This window comes from Diceros bicornis, chromosome 17 (assembly GCF_020826845.1).
Source record: "Diceros bicornis minor isolate mBicDic1 chromosome 17, mDicBic1.mat.cur, whole genome shotgun sequence".
Lineage (NCBI taxonomy): Eukaryota > Metazoa > Chordata > Mammalia > Perissodactyla > Rhinocerotidae > Diceros > Diceros bicornis.
In genome coordinates, this window is record NC_080756.1 from 42,556,991 (window position 1) to 42,569,535 (window position 12,545).

The window sequence follows — 12,545 nt, forward strand, 5'->3', positions numbered from 1 at the left end:
TGCTGACAATGTTTAGAGTGAGTTAGGCAAGACTGAACCTATGCATGTAGCTTACTGAAAGGATCTTGTGTGATAGGTGCTAATAGAAACCTGGATGTGTGGGGCCGGCCCAGTGGCATAAGTGTGCGCTCCTCTTCGGTGGCCCAGGGTTTGCAGGTTCGGATCCCAGGCGCAGACTGATGCACCGCTTGTTAAGCCATGCTGTGGCAGCGTCCCATATAAAGTAGAGGAAGATGGGCACGGATGTTAGCCCAGGGCCAATCTTCCTCAGGAAAAAAAAAAAAAACTGGATGTGTGAGCCCAAGATTAACATGGAGAAATATCAAAACAAACCAAAGAAACAGAAATCCCGAAATATGATTCCTAGATTAAATGCTTGAGCTATAAATGCAAGAGAGTACTTGATAAAAGTACTTGATACTTCTCTGATGAGAAGAATCTAGATAAGAAAGGCCCACTAAGTACAGAACTACAATCAAGAGATGTTGACAACCTGAAACTACAATCAAGAAAGGTTGACAACCTGAAAAGGAGTGTGTAATCTGGCCACCATCAACAAAACACTGAGGAAATTACAGACTGAGGCTAAACTCACCTGAATTTGCTGAGGGTGTAGTGGCCATCTATATTAAAGAGTTAATTTATGTCAAGTTAGAGTAAGTAATGGGATTACATATATACTTTTCACATACCTATCTTAAATCATTTATACCCCAGAGATCTCATTAAAATAAAGTAGTTTTATATCAAGTCAGCTAACTGACCTTGAATTTGCCAAAAAGCCAGTGTTAAAAGAAATGTGCTAGAGAGAAGCTAATGTACAATTGTTATGGCCCTAAAGACACAGTATTTGAGGTATTTTTCCAACACCAATCCATTCAATCTCTGATAGAACAACCTTGCTATATAAAGGCTACATTGGGCCAGATTTCACCAAATTTTCAATGGATGAGCCATAAAATTCCAGAGTTCTTGGCTATAAGTAATTACAAAATTCTATCATGGTCAACAAAGAATTATTTATAATAATAAAAAAAAGGCCCTGTCAATTCACATTATCAGCTCATTTATGGAGATCACATAATGGAGTTTAATAATTTTAATATGTTTCTTGAACAACAATAGTATGAAAAGGGTTTTCTTTTTAAAAATAGCAATCTTCACAAAAGTAGAGAACAAAGAAACAGAAAATAAAGCTCTTAAATAGTGTTATTCATTGACATGGATTGAAAAACATGAAAAAGAAAAAAAATTTAATTCAATAAACATTTAGTGAGTGCCAATTGTGTGCCTGGCACTTTTGGGTTTCCACTAATTTAAGAGTTTATACTTTATTAACTGTGATTGTATTTATTTAACATTATTTGTACAGTAATACAAACAAATTTGAGGTATTTCTTGAGATAAAATATTCATCACTTTGTCTCCCAGGATACATACAGCTGGAACATACAGGTATCTAGCAATTATTCTATAAAAGTTGGCTGAGCAAATGAGACTCTTTCAACATTTTATAATGTATACATTCTAGTTTAAAAAATGTACTATTACAACAAGATTCCAAGTGTATTATTATTTATAAATCAGTACACTTCTGTGAGTCTGGTATTTCAAATAGGATAGGTATTATTTTGAAAAAATTTTAATACAGAAAATGTGTAATTGTTTGGAAAGGAAATTAAGGAGACAAACATTTGCTGAACACCTACTTTGTGACTAATATGCTAGGTTCTTTATATAAAATTCAATTCTCATAAATCTAAAAGAAAAATACTGACATTTCTGTTTACCATTGAAAACACAGAGAAGAGAGAAATGAAGATACTTGCCTACAGTCACAAGCGGGAAAAGCTAGATTGGAACCCAGGCCCACTAGATTACAAATACCACTTATTTCCCATTACAAAGCATATTTTAAAAATTAATTTGCTTCTCCACACGAGTAATCTAGGAGTAACTTCATGAGAATGAATGAGAACTTGTGAGAATTGCCAAAATCTTTATGTGGTCATATCGTGCCCCAAATTCTTCACATAGTATTCACTGCCTACACTTGTAGTGTATGCGGCTTTCAAAAATGTAATTTTAGCTTGTATCACTATTACAATCACCAAATCTAATCATATCCTGTATATTCCATTTACATTATAATTCTAAGATTGTTCTTCTAAATGCAAAGTGAGAAAAGAACTGAGGGAATTTTCTGGAAGATATGAGCAAACTCATTATTCTTTCTTCACTTATCCAGATATTTCAATATAAGGGTTCATATTCAGAATTATTAAAATGTTTGTTAAACGTTTGGTATCATGTATTGGTTTTTCTTTTCAAAAGTAAACCGTATTCCAGAGAAAATTAAGTTCTAGAATAAAGTTCTGAGCAAGTCATTAAAGACCAAGAAGTTCTGGTATAAACAAGCCCTTATGGCCCATTATTCCCCAAACTTACCTGACCACAGACCCCATTTTCAAGCAAGATCACTTGGGATCTTTAAGCACTATTGAACTTCATATGAGTTACAGAAATAAATGCTCCTTAATTGGCAGATGTTAACTGAATGAGCAGACGAACTCAATGATTTGGAAACGAACAAAAATACAGGTGGTATGCTTAATCTTTAGAAACCCAGTAAGGAAATCCTTGTCATCAGTAATTTTTCTCTTTATATTCACCTTCTTTCATTTTTCCCCTATTTCTCAATATTTTTCTTTAAGAGAGCTTCTATTGGTTATCTATTTATCTTTTTTAGTTGAATATTTGACATACAACACTGTGTAAATTTAAAGTACAATGTGTTACCTTTGATAAATTTATATATTGTAATATGATTGCCTTTGTAGCTACACTTATCACATTACATAATTATAGTACAATATTGTTCTCTGATTATCTAGTTATCTTCTTTTGAACATCTATGATCAGAGGTAAATGGGACTAAATACATAAGAGAAAATAGTATAAAGTATAATTTTGCCATGAAAATTTCATGATTATCCACAGTCTAGAGTAAATACAGAAAAAAAAAAAGTTAAAATCTGTCATCTTTTAATTACATAATATACATGGAATATGTATTTCTGGCAAATTAGTTTCAAAGGCCACTAAGGACTTACACATTTTACACATCTGAAATATTTTTAATTAAAAAAGAAAACAGTTGATAGGATTCTGTAAGAGCAACACTTGTTTGTTTTTTCCCCACAGTAGCTATCTGCGAATGACTTATAGCCCTCATGAATCTCTGCAACAGTCCAAGAAATAATCTTATTACTTTAGAAGCCTTAAATGAACCTCCTATTACCATGGTAAAGTATTATACTAAAAATAATCGGAAATAAACAGAGTGTGAATGCTGCCCAAGGTCACACAAGTGAGTCAGTATTTAGAAGTGGGAATAGATTTCTTGAGTATTGTCACCTAGTCCTCATCTCTAACTGCTAACCCTCCCTTTTCATGGATATACAAGCTTAAGTATACACCCACCTCCTTCACATGTGCCAATCCTGGAAAATGGCATAGTGGGGGCCGTTCACAAAATAAAGATATTTCAGGAAAGCATCACATAATTGCCTGGCATTTGAAGGCACTAAGCTTTTAGGAGGCTCTTCCTATTCCTCCCACCCCCTACATCATTTTTCTAGAACTCCTTACAGCACCTTCTATACCTCAAATTCCCTACCTGACATTTACGTTTACTAATAACCATGATTTTTCCCCAAGGAAATAACTATGGTAATTTTATGCTTTCCCTTCAAATCTTAAAAAAATACCACGCTTTATCTCAGGGTATGCAATTTTAATTGCCAAGAGAATACCCTGAAAATTTGGTTGCCAAGTTTATCTATTATAAATATATAATCAAAATCATGTTCATTATGAAATAATAATTTGTAGATTTTAAATATTACTTGATGTTAAGAGAACATGATATGGGGAAAAATGCACAAAAATTTCTCCCTTCAACTTTATGATAAAACATGAACACTGTGGATAATAAAAATAATCAGAAAACATTTAAATAAGATTATTTTCCTACCAATCACCATAATATGAGCTCAAGGGAGGTAAGAAGGGCTTAAAACGGTAAAACTATTATTGTGCTCCAAACACTTCCGTAGCTAATTCAATAACTAAAAATAGAACCAATTCTAAATATGAATACTGAATAATTGTAACATATTTTACAAATATGTTGTCAATTTCATTTTAGAGTATTTTAAACGACCAATTATATTACCAAGCCAACTTGTTTTTGAACCATTTTTTAACAATATGTACATATGACAACATACCCTCTTATTTTCTTTAAAGAATTCTTGCTCTTACGCTAAATGAGTCTCTCTTACTACTTTTTAGATACAGTATAGAAGTGTGAAAGCAAAAATGATAATTTCATTAAAATACAAGAATGAAAATGCTAAACTGTCCAAAGAGACAAATCCTGAACTCCCTCGGCACACAGTTCTGCCAGCATTATTCAGCACCAGTGAGCAAATGAAATTTGTGGAGAACACGAAGGAGTATCATCATAGCAATTTATGAACTTGTCATCTCAGAAATGTACCGAAAATATTTCAAAAGAGTGAGATTTCCATGGCAGAAACAATTTTCCCCCAATCTCAGCTAAGTTACTTGCTACATAAAGCCTCAGCTTAGTACAAAACAAGCGGCAGGTAGAAGACACAGCCTTGCTAGGAATTACAAAATAGAATAAAACAGCTAATTAACTCACCAAATAGCCTTTTGTTAAAAACCTGCATTCTTCTCTTTGTCTCTGGTTTCTGGTTTCCAAAGACAAATTACATGCTCTCTGACAGAAGAAGGATGACAAAAGGGCACACTGTGATCTCTTCTCTGCTCTTTCCACTAGAAGAGAACTGAAACACACTGCAGTCTCCAAGAGTAAGTATTTCATATGAGCATGCTCAGTATCTAATTTAAATGACTTGGTATTTCATCCTGGTATGCGACGGCCTACTTCCAAACAAACTCGGAGAGCTGCAAATTTAATCAAAGATCATTAACTGCAATAAACTAAACGGAACCACCAAATGATAATTGATTTGTTTTTAACTTCATGATTTCTGTGGTTCATTTAACTTGATGTGATTGGAAATGATTATTTCTACACTTTTATTAAAACAAGGCCTTAGGTTTCAATATTTCATTAACTATGTCAACAGAAGTATCCCCCAGAATGCTGGCACGAACTGGGAATTTCAAGACATCCAGGATGTGATCCCCAAAAGTAAATCTGACCACTGATAAATTCAGCATATGATAAGCCATTCATATGTCACTTCTTAACCGCTTATTCTGCCCTTTTGCCTAATCACCAAATATAACAATCTGCAAACTAGTTAGTAGTATTTTAATTTTTCCTTTGGAAATATTAGTAAACTGAAATGCTCAGTATCTTTATTAAAAATGTTTGCTATCTTCAGACTATAGCGATAAGATTTTTCTCATCTATATTATGCATTATATAACAGATTGTACGCTTATATAACAGCAGACCTTACCCAAATGTTGATAAAGCTATAAATAGGATTAAAATTTTTTTTTGCATTTTCAAGAACAATTTTTACAAAAATGCACCACACACATAAAGAATCAACCAAATAGTTTGTAAATATATGTTTATGTCATCAAATAACTAATTTGCCTGGTTTGTTGAGCAAGTTGCTACAAAGGCCATATAGTTTTGCATGATGGACATATGGTCAAGAAGCTTATCCTCTGCTCACTATGACCATGTCAATCTTCCAGAAATAGATATCTAGCAACAGCAGACAGCTCCACCAAAACCAAGCAGTCAACTCTCTCATATCCACTTCCCATTGTCACCTGGGGCAGACAGGCAAAAATAGGAAGTGTTCAAACGCCTGACACACACCAAGCTTGGCATAGCAAACCACTGATAGAGTTGGGCTGACCCATCTTTAAAGGGGCCCATAAGCTAATTTATGATTTTCCTTTCTTCACAATCCTTCCTGGTTACTCCTATCACTTCCCTATTGTAAACCACCTCTCCACTGCCCACACAAATGTCTCATTTCATGAATACCAGCCTTGCCTCCTCCCCTCCAAATTAACGTGGGAGGCGTGGGAAAGTAAGAAGGCATAGGAAATAAACAGATTCCATGGCAGCAGCTAAGATAAGGTCCCTCATAGATGGTGGGGCAAGATCATTGAAAGGTTCAGAGAGGTTGTAAAAAAGAAAATGTTAAAGAAATTATTTTTTATTACGTTTTTTGTTTTAGGTAACATTGGTTTATAATATCACACAAATTTCAGGTGTATATCATTATATTTCGACTTCCGTATAGACTACATCGTGTTCACCACCAAAGTCTAGCTTTCATCTGTCACCATACAAACCTCCCCCTACCCCCAAGAAATTATTTTAAAAACCACAAAGAACCATTTATGGCACCACATCTAATTCTAACACCTTTCCAGGGGGGAAAAAAAAAGAGTTAAGTTAAAGAAAACTACCAAACACAACATTTTCTTTAGCATTCTACCAAAGCAACTCATTCTAACTGCCAGCGAGCATTAGGTAGGTACAACTGCAAGGTGTGCAGTTACTATATGCTACACAAGCATTCTATCTCTAAAGAAAAGCCCAGGAAAAGAGGGAGCACAGAATAAAAGCAAATACTAAGAGTCATAAATATATCAAGAAGTGTCAATATGCAAATGTTTTGTGTCCTGTATGCATCAGAGAGAGGATTTCTGTAGAAACAGTAAGTTACCTACAGTTCTCAAGGAAAGCTCTAGGGTCCCTGAATGAGAAAGGAAAAGTTATTCACCAAAACCAACCAACCAAACAAACAAATCTACTTCGGATCTATAAATATTTATTGAGAGCATGCTATACATGAGGCGTGGTGCAAGGAAAATGCACGGTGGAAACAAACATGAGGAGGACTATCTCTCTCTGAAACAGCTCAGAGACAATGAGGCACAAGTACATGTGACTAATATATGATTACCACAGCAAAAGAGAGGTGCCTCAGCGTTCTGGCGGGTTTAGAGGGAGAGAGGAAGCATTCTGATGAGAGGGACTTAGAAAAGTTTTTGGGAGGGGGTGAACTTTTTTGAAATGCCTACATGAACAGAGGATCTGGACCAGAAAGGAGGGGAAGGAAGAGGACACAGCCAGGTTGGAGGCTGAGGAGGACAGCAGACGACCTGGGAAGGGGAGTCGGGACTAGAGGCCTTGTGGCTCTGGTGGTGTGAATTCTGGAAAGTGAAGGCTGTCCACACTGGGAAGAGAGAAAAGAGAAGCTAATTATTCTAGGACGGAATTTGGAAGCAGATGGCAAGAAGCATTTGACACCCAGGATAGTGGAAGAGTTGGGGTCATATGTTAAACAGCAGAATGAAGGAGTCTACTTTAGAAAGACAGGTAGATTCAAAAACAGATAAAAGAGGCATTAATTCCAGCACGTTGGCATAGTCCATCCCTTTTCGAATTCATGTTCTGAATTCTTCCATATCACTTAATTGCTCTCTGACCTGAATTTCCTCTCTCCAATACATTCAAGTTCAGCATTCGGTGATTTAAAATTGAGGTCATCCTGTAATTACATTTATCCTTTGATCTTAATTAGAGGTTTTATTTTTTTTTAATCTTTATCTCTCATCACTCATTCTTTAATATACTTATTACCCTTTCTCTACCTATAAAAACTGATAAAATGTTTCCCAAACGCTACTCCAACAAGAATGAATGAATTTGTAGAAATTCAATGAAAGATACAGCCCATTTCTATGACAAGTGAGTAACCGCTGAAGACTTTACACAGTGCTAGGGCATTCCACTGCATGTACACACATGAGGATGGATGGATGGATCTCTCCTTGACTTAAACATACCTGACATTCATTCAATACCTAATGGCAGGGAGGGAATGGGAGGAGGGAGAATGGAAATGAATACATGAGCCTTAAAGTGCAATTTGTTGTTGTTTTGTTTTTTCACCTTTGGTTATATCAGAATCATCTGGGTAGCTAAAAAACACTCAAGCACATGCATTCAGGGTCCAGAAATCTTTCAATCTGACCATTCAGTGTGGGCCCAGACATTATGAAGAAGCTTCCTACATGATTTTCAGGTTCCTCTGGTTAAGGGCCACTGCTCTAGATATTCACTAGTTTACAGGGTGAGATGGACACATAAATAATCGAAACACATTGTTAAAGAACTGGGAAGGAAGTATGCTAAGAACACAATAATTGTGCATGATCCACAGATCAGTAAATATTTGAGCAGGACTGGCAGGATGAATGAAAAGGTGTTCGGGTACAAAATAGAGGATGGATACTTCAATAATAGGAAACAAAGGAATCATGTGGGCAGGCACAAAGCCAGGGCAAGTGCATAACGACTGAGGAAAGGCAGTTCCAGTGTGTGTAGGGCAGGAGGGACAGCAAAGCAGAAAGAGGCCGGCAAGGAGCAGGGACAGTTTAAGAAAGACTTTTTAAAGCAATCCCGGAATTTATTGAATACATGAATGAACAAATTTATCACTGCCAGTATTTCAGAGACACTCAATATTTTTAAATAGTGCAGTGGCATGGTCCTATTTATGTTTTTACATATAATGCTGATGGCAACTTGTAGAAAATGGATGGGGAGGAGGGAGATTAATGGCGGGGGGACTGATCAGCAATGTGAGAAGTAGAGGGAGATCCACAAGTAGTACAATAAGGGTAACAATGGAGAGGAACTAATAAATTTGAGAGACTTAAAGGACAGAATCAATAGGATATGGTGCTAGACTGGATGTAGGGGTCAAAGAGATGGAAAAGTGGAATAAAACTACAGGAATCCTGACTGGGGCAACTGGGTTAAGCCAGAGAACACAGATGCAAAAGGCAAGTGGAAGAAGGGTTGCATTTCAGAGAGTGTGAGTTCAGCACAAGGAGAGGAAACAGGAGAGGAGAATGAGCTCAGTTTCAAACAGGTGGAGTTGAGGGTCCTGACAGTCATCTGGTAACATCTAATACAGCTTAAAGGAGATATACATCTGAGGTTCAAAAAAAGAGATCAGGGCCAAAGATACAAATGGACAGAAGAAGAAGAGAAGTAGATGAGACTATGGCAGATATCAGCTTCCATGGTAGGAAGAAGAGAAGCCAGAAAAAGAATCTGAGAAGGGAGAGCAGAACGGCAGAACCACCCATCAGCAGTAATATCAAGGAAGGAAACTTCAAGGAAGTGGCCAAATTGTCACGGACAGTACGGTCAAGTCGAGTGATGACCGAAAAAGGCCAAAGGATTTACCCATCGGAGGCCACTACGACCCTTGTGAAAACTGTTTTAATATTATTCTGGGGTCGAAAATCAGCTTAGAAAAGGCTGAGGCGGGACTGAGTCCTAAAGAAGGACTTAATGAGCTTACATTTGTCAGGCACTGTGCATGGATTATATCATTTACCCTCACAACAACTTCATGTGATAACTTCATTTAAAATCTCAAAGATGAGAAAGTGACGGAGAACAGCTTTGGTAAGTGTCTCACTCAACAACTTTACACAGCTGGAAAGTGGAGAGCTGCACTACGATGCCACGCAGTTTGATCCAGAGTCTGCACGTTCACCACCACCTTGCTACGCTGCCTCAACTGTTAGGGAAGTTTTTTTAAAAAAAGGCAGTAAACAACAGCTAACATTTATAGACTGTTCCAAATATAGGTTTCTTTTAATGTTGACAATATCCCTATGCAACAGATCCTATGATGATTCCACCTATTTTACAGATTTGCAGACTAAGGCCCAGAGACGTACCCACTGTCACAGAGATAATCAGTGTTGGAACTGGATCCAGATTTTGGACTCCAAAACCCATGGTCTAAATGTCATCTAAAGGGCAATAAGCTTATGAAGGAGGCAGAATTATTGAAAAAGATTTTCAATAGCTAAGGAAATGTGGAAAGAGGTGGGGAAAGGGGGGAGAATGTGAAGAGAAGAACTTATAGTAAAGCAAGAAGTAATGAACCCAAGGCAAAGGGGACTAAACCAGTTTTTATCTGGTTTTATTCAAGTTAAATTTACATCCATAAAACCCATATATGAAAGTACAAAATTCAATGACTTTTAATAAATTTACCGCCATCCAGTTTTAAAACATTTCCATCAAGTCTAAAAATTCCCTTATGCCCCATTTGCAGCCAATCCCCACTTCCACCCCCAGCCCCAAGCAACCGGATCGTGAAGATGAGAAATAAACCACGGTTAGAAACAGCCACTGCTACCACTGTCACCGTTTCCTTCTTTGGGACAAACCAATGACACTCCTCAGTACAACAGAGTAACAACCAGTTATTTAGTACCGACACTGTACATCTCATTGGCAAAAGATTCCTATTTATATTTTACTGCTTTCTCACTCAGAGATTTTCAGAGGGCATTTCAAGGAAAAAAAGTAGAGGCACTTTGATTTTTTAAAATATTCAGTCTTAATAACTAACAAAATGAGGATTTTTTTCCCCAAATATATAGCAAGAAAGTGAGACCCCAAGGAGCGTAAATTAAAAAGAAATCATAACAGGAAGAGTCCCTACAAAATTTGGCGCATATATTTTCGAGAATCTTGGGCAAAGGAGTGAATTCTGCATAATAATTTGTTACTGTCTGACAAAAAAAGAATTGTGAATTTTAAAGCATATTTTCATAAAGTAAACTTAAATATCGCAGTGACTTTTACTGCAGGGATAACCCCTTAGCATCTACTTAACATGTGGCAAGATAATGAATAAATCTAATTATACATTATTTTGGCATTCAAGCTGTCTCTTGCTATATAGACAATGCTTAGTCTACAAGAAAATCTCCTGTGCTTTACTAGAGAAAGAAAAGCAAATACAAAACAATTTTCCTTCTGAATAAAGATACAGTAGACCCCCCTTATCCGCGGTTTTGCTTCCAGTGGTTTCAGGTACCTGAGGTCAACAGCAGTCCAGAAGCAGATGACATAAGTGAGAAGGTCAACAGTAGCCTAAGGCTATGACACAACACACCTGTTTTTCACTTCACTTCATCTCATCACGCAGGCATGTTATCATCTCACACCATCACAAGAAGAAGGGTGACTACAGAACAATGTTTAGAGAGATAGGCCACATTCACACAACTTTTATTACAGTATATTGTTATAATTGTTCTATTTTATTATTAGTTATTTGTTGTTAATCTCTTCAACAACATCTATAAATTAAACTTTATCATAGGTATATATGTATAGGAAAAAACATAGCTTATAGAGGGTTCAGTACTATCCATGGTTTCAGGCATCTACTGCGGGTCTTGGAACATACCCTGCAGACAAGGGGGAACTAATGTACTATAAGAGAAAAATATTTTAAAAAATACTGTACTGGGGGCCAGCCCAGTGGCGCAAGTAGTTAAGTGCGCACGCTCCGCTGCACTGGCCCGGGGTTCACGCACTGACGCACCGCTTATCAAGCCATGCTGTGGCAGCGTCCCATAGAAAGTAGAGGAAGATGGGCACGGATGTTAGCCCAGGGCCGATCTTCCTCAGCAAAAAAGAGGAGGATTGGCATTGGATGTTAGCTCAGGGCTGATCTTCCTCACAAACACACACAAAAAATACTGTATTGTGTAAATGAAAAGAAAAAATGAGGGAGAGGCAGGACTGTTTTCTGCTTTCTACTAAGACAGAAAATAAGTATTTCTTAGTGCCTCTTCCCCCAAATCAGAATAGTCAATTTCTTTCATTCTGCCTGAAGATATTCTTAATCAACTGGTGAAAATATTATCCTAAGTATTACTGAAATTCATAATTTTTAAAAAGCAATTTCTTCCCTTTGTTCATTCATTCATTCATTCATCCCACAAATATTTACTGAGCATGAACTCTGTGCCAGACGCTGTTCTAGGTACAAGTGCTATAGTGGTAAAAAGGTGTGTGCTCTCACGGAGCTTCCATTCTCACGGGGGAAAGAAACTCAATAAACAAAGAATATCTAAGATAGTGGGGAAGGGCTATGCCAAGAACTAAGACAGGCTGAGTGACTGAGTGAACGGATGGTCAAGAAAAGTGCTGAGGAGGCAACGTTTAATCACTGACTCAAACAATGGCAGAGAAGGGGCAAGAGAAGTCCAGGTAGAGTGGACAGTTAGTCTGAAGGCCGGAAGGTTGGCATAGCTAAAGAGAAGGAAGAAGGCCCTTGTGACTAAAGTGTGGTGGGGGGAGGGGAAAACAGTTAAGAGATGAGGTTTTAGAGGTAACAGGTCAACAAGTGTTGGATTAATAAGCCAGAGAAGGGACTTTGGATCTAATTCTAAGTGCTATGGAAAGCCACTGGAAGGCTGCGATATGATGTTTTACATTTCTACATTTCAAGAAGATGCCTCTGGCTACAGTGTGGAGAAGGGATGGTAAAGGGTAGAGAGGAGAAAGACGCAGGGGAAAAGGTGAGAGGCTACTGCAGGCGTTTGGGTGAGAGACGATGGGGGCACAGATGGGAGGTATGGCAGAGACAGAAGTGGGCAGATTTGGGATACTTTTGGGA

The 12,545-nt window shown here is 37.3% G+C and overlaps 1 protein-coding gene across 3 annotated transcripts in view; it reads right to left on the reverse strand.

Annotated features, from left to right (window-relative positions):
- PLEKHA5 (pleckstrin homology domain containing A5) overlaps window positions 1–12,545 on the reverse strand; it is a 233,599-nt gene that overhangs the window by 144,060 nt on the left and 76,994 nt on the right. The gene's annotated exons all lie outside the window — the stretch shown is intronic.